The sequence below is a fragment of the Triplophysa dalaica genome, chromosome 6, assembly GCF_015846415.1.
Source record: "Triplophysa dalaica isolate WHDGS20190420 chromosome 6, ASM1584641v1, whole genome shotgun sequence".
Classification (NCBI taxonomy): Eukaryota; Metazoa; Chordata; class Actinopteri; order Cypriniformes; family Nemacheilidae; genus Triplophysa; species Triplophysa dalaica.
This window is the reverse complement of record NC_079547.1, coordinates 20080618-20092804: the sequence shown is the minus strand read 5'-3', so window position 1 is coordinate 20092804 and position 12187 is coordinate 20080618. Positions and strand designations below refer to the sequence as shown.

Sequence of the window (12187 nt, the reverse complement as noted above, 5' to 3'; positions counted from 1 at the left end):
CAACTTACTGTACATTGGAACCAGGTGTCCCTGGTGAAATAGCAAACATTCACGCATTTGTTTTTTTAGCAAATTGCAGCGATTCATTCGCTTTTTTCTTTCTTTATAGTCACAGGAAAATTGCACAGGTTTTACACTGTGTTGCAGGGATTATTATAAACGATTTATCAGTGGACACAATCTTTTAATTTATTAATTTGCACTTGGAACCTTTAAACAAAAATATTAAGCTCCTCTCCCCCGACTCAACAACAACTCTTCACCGCATGACGTAAGCAAAAAAAAAGGTAGGACTGACCTGACTTACAACAAACTGATTAAAAAAGGGAAGGGCAAATTAAAGTCCGACCTACATTTTTTGTAATTTCAGAAGCCGATATACTCTCAGATATACGTCACGTCAGTGAAAAGAAGTCAATGGCAACTTCCGTTTCATGGTGAATTTAAGGAAACCTCTTTCGTGCTCAATCTGTTTGTACAATCAATGACACAACAACTTTATTCCACTCTAAACAAAGTACAGATAGCCATAAACGTGATTTAATCTTTCAACCACACAGTCGACGCGACTCGCTCGACTTGACGTTACGTGCATAGGGTTGTCGTGTATAGTGAAACCCAAATTTTGGGGCCTACCGGAACCGGTGTCATGACAAGTTCTGCCCCTTGTGTGAATTGTGTCCGCTCAGGTCACAGAGTGATTCTATTGGCTAAAATAACTTATAACTTATTTTTAGCGCCTGATTGCAATTCTTACAAAATTACGATTTATGTCGCTTTCCTTTGTTAAAATGACCATTGTGGTCTTTTTCACTAAATGCTTCATAAAGTAGATGAGGCTATGGGCAGTGAAATCAAACAAATCTCGTTCTTACTGTTATTCATTTATTTACTAAAAAACAAGCATGGTAATTTTTAAATATAAAAAGTTTTTTCGTGTTAAGCAGATGTTGACCCAGAAATACTTGTGTATATATTGTATCCAGCTTTGACCCAAAAAATGTGTCTTATATGTTTTTTTAACATGACATTTTGATGCTTTTATTTTATTCAGCGTATTTAGCTTGCTAGAAGCTAACGCAGCTTCTGTTAGCCATACAACAACATATCAAGATAACGGCATTACACAAACTAAATTGGATGGATCCTAAGCAGACACCGGCATCACATAAACAAGCAATTACATATCAGGCTGGTGTCATTATGCAATACAATCGCACAACTACTACTTATTTGTCATGACACACCAATTTGCCAAGCACTTTCCACAGAACAAAGTGGCACAGCGACACTGGTTTAAATTTTCATATGCTATATACATTTTAATACAAGCAAAACTGTAACAAACTTTGACAATGTTTTATATATTAGGGCATTGAGCTTTAACAACATTTACTAACAAAGACCTGAGACGAAACCCAGCGCAACAGTTCACATCCACCTCACGCCTGTGAACTGAACTCTGCAGGCTTGATCTTCCACTGCAACTCTTTTCTTTGATGTTACAGTACAGAAAGCATCCTATTTTCTCTCCTCCACTCTCCCAGAATAGTCTAAAAAAAGCAGGAGAGTAGACTGAAGCATCATTACCACCCTGCACCATCGACCAAAAAAAGTCCATTCCTGATATCCACAGTAAAGGAGGCATTACATAAATTACAGGCTGAGGGAGAGCCTGTTTGCTTTAGCCGTCACAGGAGCACAGAGGTCTCTAATTATTCTCCCCTTGGCCTCTGTGATTGCAGCAGGCACTGGCTCATGAAGGGCAATGCATGGTAATGTGATGAGAAAAGCAGTTTAAAGTCTAAAGGGAAAATGTTTAAAACTACACATCAAGAGATCAAATTGGCACCAGTGTATTTTGCAGGCCTTCTAACATTTGGTGCGAGCATGTTCCTGCAGCCCAACTTGTAGTGTGATAACTGGGTGGATGTTAATTGCTGGCAGCCTGCATCAGAAGTCAGGATTAAGAACTGTTCAAGTGCATCAGAAATATAGAGTTTTATCCAGATGTAAAGTAACTATACTTTCCGAGCACCTGTTACCCCAAGTGAGGTGTGCAATCTTTATCTCTTTAAAGCACAGTAATGACCTCACCCAGTTTATTTAAAATTGAAGAATTGCTCACATCAGCATAGAGATATCCGATAATCTTTGTAATTTTAGGGGTCACCTGTCATTGCTCTATTTATGCCGTAGTCTAGAAATCAATTGACTTGGTATAACCCCTCGTTTGTGATAATTATGCAATCCTGCATTAGTATGTGTGTGTGGTAGCTGTCTGCGCTCTCCAAAGCTGAACATTGGGTTTGAAGCCTTGGGCATTGTTTGTCTCTCTCTGCTGAGCTGCCAGCCACGTGTACATGTGCTGTCACTCATGCTTTTCTATAAGATGTGCTGTAAAGCCTACAGTAAGCGTTCCGAACTGAACCCGCCTAGTGAGTCTAACATCACGATTTTGGCACTGCCTAACTACGAGTGATATTCGGATATTGATCTTTACATTTGTGTATACTCATTTCTTTTATATCTCAATTGTTTTCATTTAACAGTAATGAGATATAATCTATCACACAATCATTTGTATAGCTTGATTTCTACAGTTTTTTGCCTCTAAAATGTTTGGCTTGAATAAAGACCCTGGAAATCATATGTGTCTCGAGTTTTCGAATAGATCTCAACAATATTTCACACTGTGGTGAGATTTGCCAGATACTGCGATCAAACGCGAGAGATTTAATGTCATCAAATTCCCCAGAAAAAAAGATCTTTGCATATGCTATTTTATTATTTTCCAAAATAATTTGAGTTAATAAATGATTATAATAAAATATACAACCGAACAAATAAAGAGATAATTTCAAAATTTGTTTCAATTTTTCTGAATTTACTCTTTATAGGTACGTTTAGATTCGCTTAATAGGACAAGGGATAATAATCCCACAATATCAGCACAGTTGAATTGCCCATTAGGACATTTCCCAAGCCTTATGGATGACAGGGGGAGCAGTCAAGAATATGAATAGAGGAAAGGAGGTCTGAGGTTTCATTGTGTTTGGGGGATAAATTATTATAGAAATACATAGCGTATTTATAATTACCTTTCCTTGCCATTATCAGAGAGACATCTCATGAGTTGTGTGTCCAATCCTACTTTCATTACATCCATTATCCTGGATAAAAAAATGCCTTTGGTAAGGTGATGATAATGTCCTTTGTTGTGCACCTTAGCCTCATTGGGTGTTTCAGAGCTGCATCGCAAGACACCCTCAGCCAAGGGATCAGACCTCGGTGTGTGTCGCATTGTTACAAGGTCATGTGGCAGCCCATGCTGTGTCCACCCGTCTCAACCACATCCATTGGCTTCTTCTTTCCACACCGCTGGCCAGTTCTTGAATATCCTCCACTGGACCCATCCTCCGAACCCCACTTCCTGTGTGAATTAGCTCAGCCAGCTTAGTGGCTGCAGCCTCAACAACACTTGCCGATCGCGGAGACATCATATCTCAAAACAACCATACTCGCCAACCCGTTGGCTAAGGCTGTTCTAGCCCCACTGTCACCATATTGTGTCACTCTGTTTCAACCACAGCTAGTGGCTGCTTCTCTTAGCAACAGTGGCAAGCTCTATGACTACCCTCCGTTGGGCCTGTCCTCTGATCCCCAATTCCTTTAACAGCCTTGTACTGGAATTCGAAAACAAAGCCCCTGCAAGCCCACATCCACCGAGAACACTTTCCATGTCCATCCCCGATCTTCTACCTCCGCTGCCAAGTTGGCATACTGGATATTCTTTATTTCAAATGCTTCATAAATGGCGTCTTCCCAAGGTACAATCAACTCAACTATGAGAGATCGCTCTGGCGCATCTACTTGCTTCCTCTTGATGCCGAACCTCCTCCACTACCAGGTAATGTTGTTCCTTAGGTGTCGCTTTTCGCCATGTGGGTGTGGTTGATGCCTACATGCTGTCATCACAACTCAAGAGACAACTTTTCACCTCGACGAGAAATCACGTTGCGTTTTAATCTCGCAAGATCTCGTCACACCCCTACTAGTTACTGTCATTTAGTTACTGTCATATAAAAGTAATAAGTTATATTACTACTTTTGCGTTACTTTTATCAAAATAACCACAAAAGCATGACTACCCTGCTGAAAAGAAGCCACCACATGAAAATCTAATGGTTTCCATTAAAACTCCACTGGAAACCATTAGGTTATTTTAATACCTTTTTGTAGTGTGTTTTGGATATAATTTGAGTATGATGTAATGGTGTCATCAATAGAACCCAACACATACCAGTAGCGACTTTTGTTTCCATAGGCTACAAAGCCTAAAAACATGCAGGAATGAACATTTTAGCATTTGAGTGTCAAAATCTGTATCAGGAAATATCCATGGCCTACCAAGACACACATTTTTTTAAATTAAACAACATATCTACAAAAATAATACTAGCTTGACAATAAAAAAAGCAAACAATGCGCCTCAATGCGTTGTCAAGCGCCCACAGTCATTGTTTTCAGATGCATTTAAATACTCGAGTGAACAAAAATAAGAGGCACAGAAAAGGTCCATAACAATCGCTGTCAGAATCGCAAAAGTAGACACACAAAAAATCAACTGGTGAATTATGGTAGAGTTTACTAGAATGCAACCTATAGCCTGATGACATTGTAAAACGCAGAATCTCTTACTACTTACACTTTGTTTCTATTCTTGTAGAATCTGTTGCAGTCACCTTACTTGCAGATTCCAGTAACAGGAAATAGTATTATAATCTTAGCATTTGAATCACTGATTTTTTTCTCTGGGTCGGAATGTGTTTGTAAGTCAGGGGGGAGTACGTTGTTGTAACACGTTGTTGAATTGAGATTGTTACGGGTATAATATTACCCAAATTTGATTAGTTATGCGTTATATTACTGTGTTACAGCAAAACCAAATATATAATGTATGCATATAATATACTTTAATACTTTAACACTGTTTAATAATATGTCAATAAATAAATAAATTAAATGATAAAATAAGCAATTCAATCCTCTTTTGCCTTGTTTCATTCTCAGAAGTCCAAATCCTGAAACATGTATTAAGTCAGTTAACATACGCAAAGTCAAAACAAGTAAAAGCTGAAAGATATGCATTATCTATGCAGCGAGAGATCATTAAAGCTTTTCCTGTTACAATTTGTCCTCTAATTCCATTATGATGTTCAATTAGCAAAGTGCCACTTTACCATTCCTGTTCCAAATTGGCCATCAAGCCAGCGTCACCAAAAAAAGTGTTTTATCCTCTTATAAAAACTCTGTCTTGCAGCAATGAAACAAATGAAAAGATATGACATCCAATAACTGCGAGTGAACAAATGGAGACATTTATTATCAAAACACATTCATATGCATGAGGTTGTTTTTAGAAATGGGTACTTAGTAATCTAATTGATGGTGCATCATGTTGTTGTCCCTCTTATTTGGCACGACCACAACATTCGGCTGAGCATTGGCCATGAAAGCTGAAGCTTGTTTTGAATCAAATGAAATGTCTAATCATATATGACAAATGACGTATAAGCAGGGACATAAAGTGACTATTTGACAAAGCACATTGAAAACATGATTCCTCTTTGAGACATACTTAACTGTGGAGATAAAACCCTCACAAATGTACATAATGCAGGATAGGGAACCGGGAAGCTAATTTCTATATTCAGTGCATAAAATACTTCTTTACAGTAAGCTCAACACACAAATACTTGTTTATCATTCTCGCCACAGCAAGAAAAAGTGTATTTATTCTTCCCAATGACACAGTATAAATGCAAAATAAAATACAGTGGGACTCATTATATGCAGAGAAAATAACTGTCCATTCATACAGTAATATACCTCAAAGGAGGAAAAGCACACCTGCATTTGGGTTTCATTTTTTACTGAATATGAACATTCTTTTTTTAGATTTCTGAATAATAATCTTCTGTCTCTTTTCCTGTTTATCTAGACAGCTCCAACAAATGTCTTTTCAGAATGATTTCTTTCAAATAGCAATACATTCAACATTTTTAGAAAGGGAAAAGCTGAGGGATTCTTCTTACCAATTCATGAAGCTTGAATGGTACATGCTTTAATGATTGTTCTTAAAATTTGTCATTCCTCTACAGTTAATTATAAGTCGAAAATGTTCAATAATTTTTTGTATTTTGTTACTGTTTTATTTATTTATTAAAATTACTTTAAGATTCTCAAAGTTACACCTTTTAAAATTGAAACTCACTAGAACATAGGTTTCTTTAGACTATATAATAAAAGAAAAGGATGTGTTAGAAAACATGCTTACAGTACAAGACTACCAGGGGCATCATCTACCATTTTTTACTTTTTACTTTCTTACTATTGAAACCAATTTAGTTTAGGTTAATTCATTTTCGCAAAAGAGCCATTATAGAAACTATTATATACATATAAAATAGAATAATAGTTATATAATACTTGATTTATGTCCACAGACCACAGTCTCACAATTCTTTTACTCATTTGATAAGATGTCCACAGACAACTCAAAAACAGTGAAACGAACGAAATGGTCCATACAACCGGGGCTCCAAAAAAATTATTTCCATTACTTATAAACAACTTACAGGTACATTAGTCCCCCATTCAATTAAACCTCATTTTATCTATCATCTAACATAGAACAATTTTAAAAAGTGCATGTTATATATTGAATCCACACAAAATACTGTACAGCCTTTGATTCTTCTGACTTTGCATTAGGTATGTTCGACTTCTTAAAATGCTGCAGACCTATTGGTGAAAATACGCCGATCAGTAAACACCTCATGAGCGCTAACATATCTAGAGTCTTGCTAATACCTTTGTAGTTCGGTTCGTACATGGTCAAGACACTTACATTCCGACATTGAAACTCCAGTCAACCTGTATGTATGATAAGTGTATGTATGGACTTCATAGGTTCCTGACCGCAGGTCTAGTGGTGGGTTTTATAATGCGCTTGCAAGGAGAGCTGGGTTCAAATCCTGACGTACCTCTAATATATCTTTTTATTATGCAAAGCAAAATTAAATGTGTCCCCCTATGATGGACACGCATTACCTTCATATATAAAAAAGCCACTTTAAGGTTTCATAATAAACCTTGTTTCATGGGAAAAATTGCCAAAAACTTGTCACATCCAATGTTTCACCATATTGAATAATGCACAGTGTTTACAATACATCAACGCATCATCTCCAGTCTTTTCCAGCAGATGACCACCACAGGCCTGGTAGACAGGAACCTTAGGTCTTTTCAAAGTAGGAATCTTATCAAGCTGTGCCGAAACAGCACGTGCCAGATGGCTAAGCACCGCACCAAGACACGGAACAACTCCCTCTGATGTGACACCAAGGAAAATTCTGCAACGCACGATAACACTGGACCTCATTACATCTCATTATACAATAAACACTTCTTTATCCAAACTACAACACACATCTGGACTTCTTTAGTGTGATGGTCACACTAAGTGTGAAAAAAATGTTTCTTACACATCAAAGAGCACAATACGTCCTTTAAAGATGGAATGAAGCTTACCTGACTGGTACCCCGCAAGCTGGTGCCCTTAGAACTTACACCAAAATGCCTGGCGGTTCTCTGAGTAATGGCAAATTGGAAAAAATGATGTGTGTATTACGAACCCTGCTTCACACCCCGTCGGCTAATCTGTCCATTCTATTCCTTATGTTGTTTGTTACCTTGGTTACTGTCATACATGTACCAAATGCAGTGGTACAGTGCGGTCGCTTTACAACACAAGACAGGTGGGTTCAAAAGGAGTGCAATTGTTTATTATGCAGCACAGAGCAAGTACACTATTCTAAATTTGGAGACTCACGCCTGTAACTCCCAATGGCTCTTTTCGTGATGACCAAAAATCCTACATTTGTATCTGTGACCAAATACACATTTGAAGGATGATTAAAACTAATTTCTTTTTATACAACAGGAATAGAATGCCAGAATTATTGATTGAGAAGTCAAGTCGGAAACATCCAAGAAAGGGTTCAGCACATTGGAAAGTCAGAGGTGGAGCGTTTTAAAGAACCCAATTAACACAGGACTTATCTGTGTGTGTGTTTTTAAATTTTGTGCATCCTATGATGTTCATCAAATTCCCTCTACAGACTACGAGCGATGAGATTTGACACTGCATCGCACTGAGTGCTTCTCAATTAACTTCATTTCCCGACTGTTCTGGGCATGTTTCCACTGAAAAACATTGAGGGTGGATCACTTAACAACAACCACCCGCCTCATGATACCACCGTTTCCCAGGCAACAAAAAAGGAGGGAAAAGCAATAGCTTCTGGATTCCAACAGACTATAAAGGCAAAGATGTTGCTCTATTTTATTCCATGGCCTCTTTTCAAGTATTAGCTTTTGCTGCTTACAGTCACAGCTCCATAACAACGCTTCTCAAGAGAAGTTTCACATTCTCTTACATCAATTTCATTTTGCGGTATGTTAGTACTGGTATTGGGAATCTTATTGGCAAGCAAAATAATCTCAATGGTGTAAGGGATTAAAGCAAAACCCTCCTAATGCACCATATTGCTAACCTTAATCTTGTTTTTTATCAGATCTGAAAATAAAAATGAAATTTATCGTAAAATCCCAATCATAGTGCAAAATTCAGTTTTATTCCAAAACCATCTAGATTGAGATCCAAACTTGATATATAGATCATGGTGGAGGTCTAGCAACTAATAAATATATTTTTTCTTATTTAATTGTTTAGTTTCGCTATTGATAGTGATTTATTATAAGTGTGCTGTTTTTGTTTACAAATTTTTTTTAGGTATAATTCATTAACTGAAAAATACCACCTCCATGGTGCCATGGTCTTTGAATATTCCTTGAACTTGTATAAAACTAATAGCTAAGCTAATAGTCTAACAAATCCACTAACATTGTCGATAAGTCCAGCGGCATTAAACCTGCATGGAGTAAAGTCTCACCGGGTGGCAATGGAGATGTTGAATAACTGCATAAATCAAGTGGGTAGTTGAAATATTAATTACATTCCCCGTTAAATCTGCCATCGAACAGGCAGCCAATCAAATCACTACCAGTCTCTGAAACCAGAAGCAAGCACTATATTATTTACAGAAGTTATTCTGCAAGAACGAGAAAGTTAAGCAGCGTTGCCAGATCCCACTGCAAAACAAGCCAAAAAGCCAAAAATGAGCAACCACAGTTTCTTAGCGCTTTAAAAAGGCTTATCACATAAACACTTGACCAGCTTACTTAAATGTATTTTTAAAAGTTGTTCAGTTGTGCCCGCGCACATTTACACGTTATTAGGATTGGCTATACAGTGATTTATGACAGCATATATGTGACTGTTGCTTACATCACATATTCATTATATTGAAGCTAAGGGACGGAACAGGTTGAGACACTCCTGGGGACCCTTGTATGTAGGTCACAGGCCAAGTGTGTTTCCGTTTAAAAAAAGACAAAAACTGTACATGGTAATCAGCATTTTATGGTGTCTGTGCTCTCTTTCTCTCTTCCACAACAGACACGCTCATTCTTATCCACTTATTTCATATGCTTCGATGCAGCTCCAGGACATTTAGTGTCAACCGGTGGTTTTCATTTAGAGGGAAATAAAACAGACAAGATCTCACAATCTCAAATATATGCGAGCAGCATAGTAGACATTGACTGACATTGCTCCCGTGAGAAAGCTGTGTCTCCTGGCTATTGCAGTAGTAACACTGCATTAAGCTCCTGTCATATAATGTGTGGTGTAAAGGTAAAAAATGAAGGCTAAATCAGGTCAAATGCTGAATAAATGCACACAAAAATGTTCCAGTCATTTGAGATTATTGCAATCTGGAAAAGGTTGTTTTTTTAGAGATTCCACTCACAAATAGTGATTTCTAGCCGGAGTAGTATTTTATTTTAACAATTGAAACCATGACATTTTTTTAAAAATTCTCTGAAATTGTCAAGTGTTCCAAGACCCTACAAAAAGCGTTTAAACATAGTAACATTAAATACACCTTAACTAACATTAATGCATCTGCTAAAATTACAACTTTTGTATATTTATAATTTAACATTAACCAAGTAGTTTAAACATCCTATACTGTAAAGTATTGCATTCAACTGCATTTGTTAAAATTTGTTTACGCCATTTAGTAACATTTCCTCAACAAGCACTTGAAAAATAATTGCATTTGCCTCTACAATTTGCATTTGCATTCTCAAATTCTATTGTAAAGAGCTCATTCAAAGAACCTCTTAGCAGCTAATCACTGGGTCTGTTATATTTTTAGCAACTACCCTCAGAAACAGCTGGGTAAAGAAGGTCTTCTCCAAAAAAAAACATCCAAGTATTGTTGCCGGCCAGTACAGAAGTGGAGACTGGCAGGTGTATTGTTTGGTTTAGGGTGGAAGAACTGCATTGAGGGGGGTCTTATCACCTCTGGTATAGCGCGGGTGTCATCCGGGGGTGGAGGTGCAGGCCAGGTGTTATGTTATATAAAGAGATGACGGGCCTTGCTAAGAGCTTTGGAGAACAGGATGGTGTTTTTGAACAGAGGTGGTGGGTGGTGTTTTTAGCCCGTGGGTTGCATTCACACACACATACAGACAAAAACAGTGTCCGGGTTCTTTGTGCTCATCTTTTATAAGAGCCACAGAGACCAAGGACAGTTTTGCTCCTCTTGAGGCCCAAACATCATCAACTCCATCAAATGCAAAAGTGCTTGATTTTTCTTTGCATTGGCTCCTTACAACATATAGTAAATGACCCATGACAGACAACATAAAGAAACAAGTTTCTTACAAATGTACTTTTCCTTTATAAGCAATAATGCATTGAATCTAAAGCAAATAACTTAATGAGTAAAATGCATTGTGGTGAACTAACTCTATGGGAACCAGTGTCACTGACTGTTACGTAAGAAATAATTACCTCTTAAACGTTTATGTCACAACTTAATTGAGAGCATTAAAAGAATTTTACAGGTTACATAATAAAGCTTTTGTATTCTGTAAATAATCTCTTATCAAACAGCAGTTCATATACAAATATTATTGTTCGTATATGACTTTCATCAAAAAGTAAATGTTGAAATTGTTATTTGAAAACAACAGTATGTTTCCTTAAATTAGCCTGTATTAAACTTAACGTTTAACAATTTCTTTATATACTATTTAATTTAATTTGTCAAAATGAATCAGACAAAAGATCTGAGATTGGTGAATAAAATATACTGTATATTGAGGGAAAAAATGATATTGTTAAATATTGTTAAATTATTTAAGATGTAAAGGTTGTTTCTATTGTTTCATTTTGCCTAAATATTTCTGCTTTTGGATTCTCTTCTGTCAGTCTGTTCAAAAGCATGCAAACAAATTAATGAGTCATACCAGCTTGTTAATGGGTGGAATTAAGTAAATGCTATAATGTGCCAGCCTAAGGATACAGGTGGCAGGCTATGTTATATCAAAATTCACACAGAAAGCATGCATTTGTGTCTATTACTCCTCAATGAATGAAGAGAATCGGGTGTTTAACAAATAACAGGTGTCTGAATGTTGCACATTTATACACAGCATTTGTATCACCAAGCTAAAACTACAGCCAAAACTGCACCACGGTTATTAACACCAATAACATTTAATGAAGTGTTTAACTTTATTGCATTTGAAAGTGATGGGATCAGTGAATGCATAGTTTCCATATAGCCTACGCGCAGGCAAATACGTTGTTGAGGAAATCACTCCACTTCCAATTCAAACGAATTTATCTTCCTGACTAAAGTTGACAAACTTGCAGATATTTAGATATCAGTGTCAATAAACTATTGAAAGTTACCATCTAGCTTTTGCAATGCGCCACGCCACAGGTGCGTTTCTGACATAAATTTGCGTAGTCTTTCAAACAGCACATATTAACTGTACAATCAAAGTATATACCGACAACGAGACAGTTGCCACGATTGAATGTATCCAAGGAGACTTACCGGATTTATTGCGTGCTTCAAAGAAAACTCTGTTTTACCGGGGGGGTTTTAAGCGTTGAAGCCTCTCTTGAGGGTCTGCTGTTGTTAAAGCTCGTGGATCATTTGGGGCAATATTCCGCGTGCCCGCAACGCTTTGTCCGCGC

The 12187-nt window shown here is 37.2% G+C and overlaps 1 protein-coding gene across 1 annotated transcript in view; it reads right to left on the bottom strand.

Annotated features, from left to right (window-relative positions):
• camkva (CaM kinase-like vesicle-associated a) overlaps window positions 1-12187 on the bottom strand; it is an 18955-nt gene extending 6768 nt beyond the window's left edge. Inside the window, exon 1 of the mRNA XM_056749724.1 lies at window positions 12045-12187. The gene's annotated coding sequence lies outside the window, so the exon portion shown is untranslated. The remainder of the gene's footprint in view (window positions 1-12044) is intronic.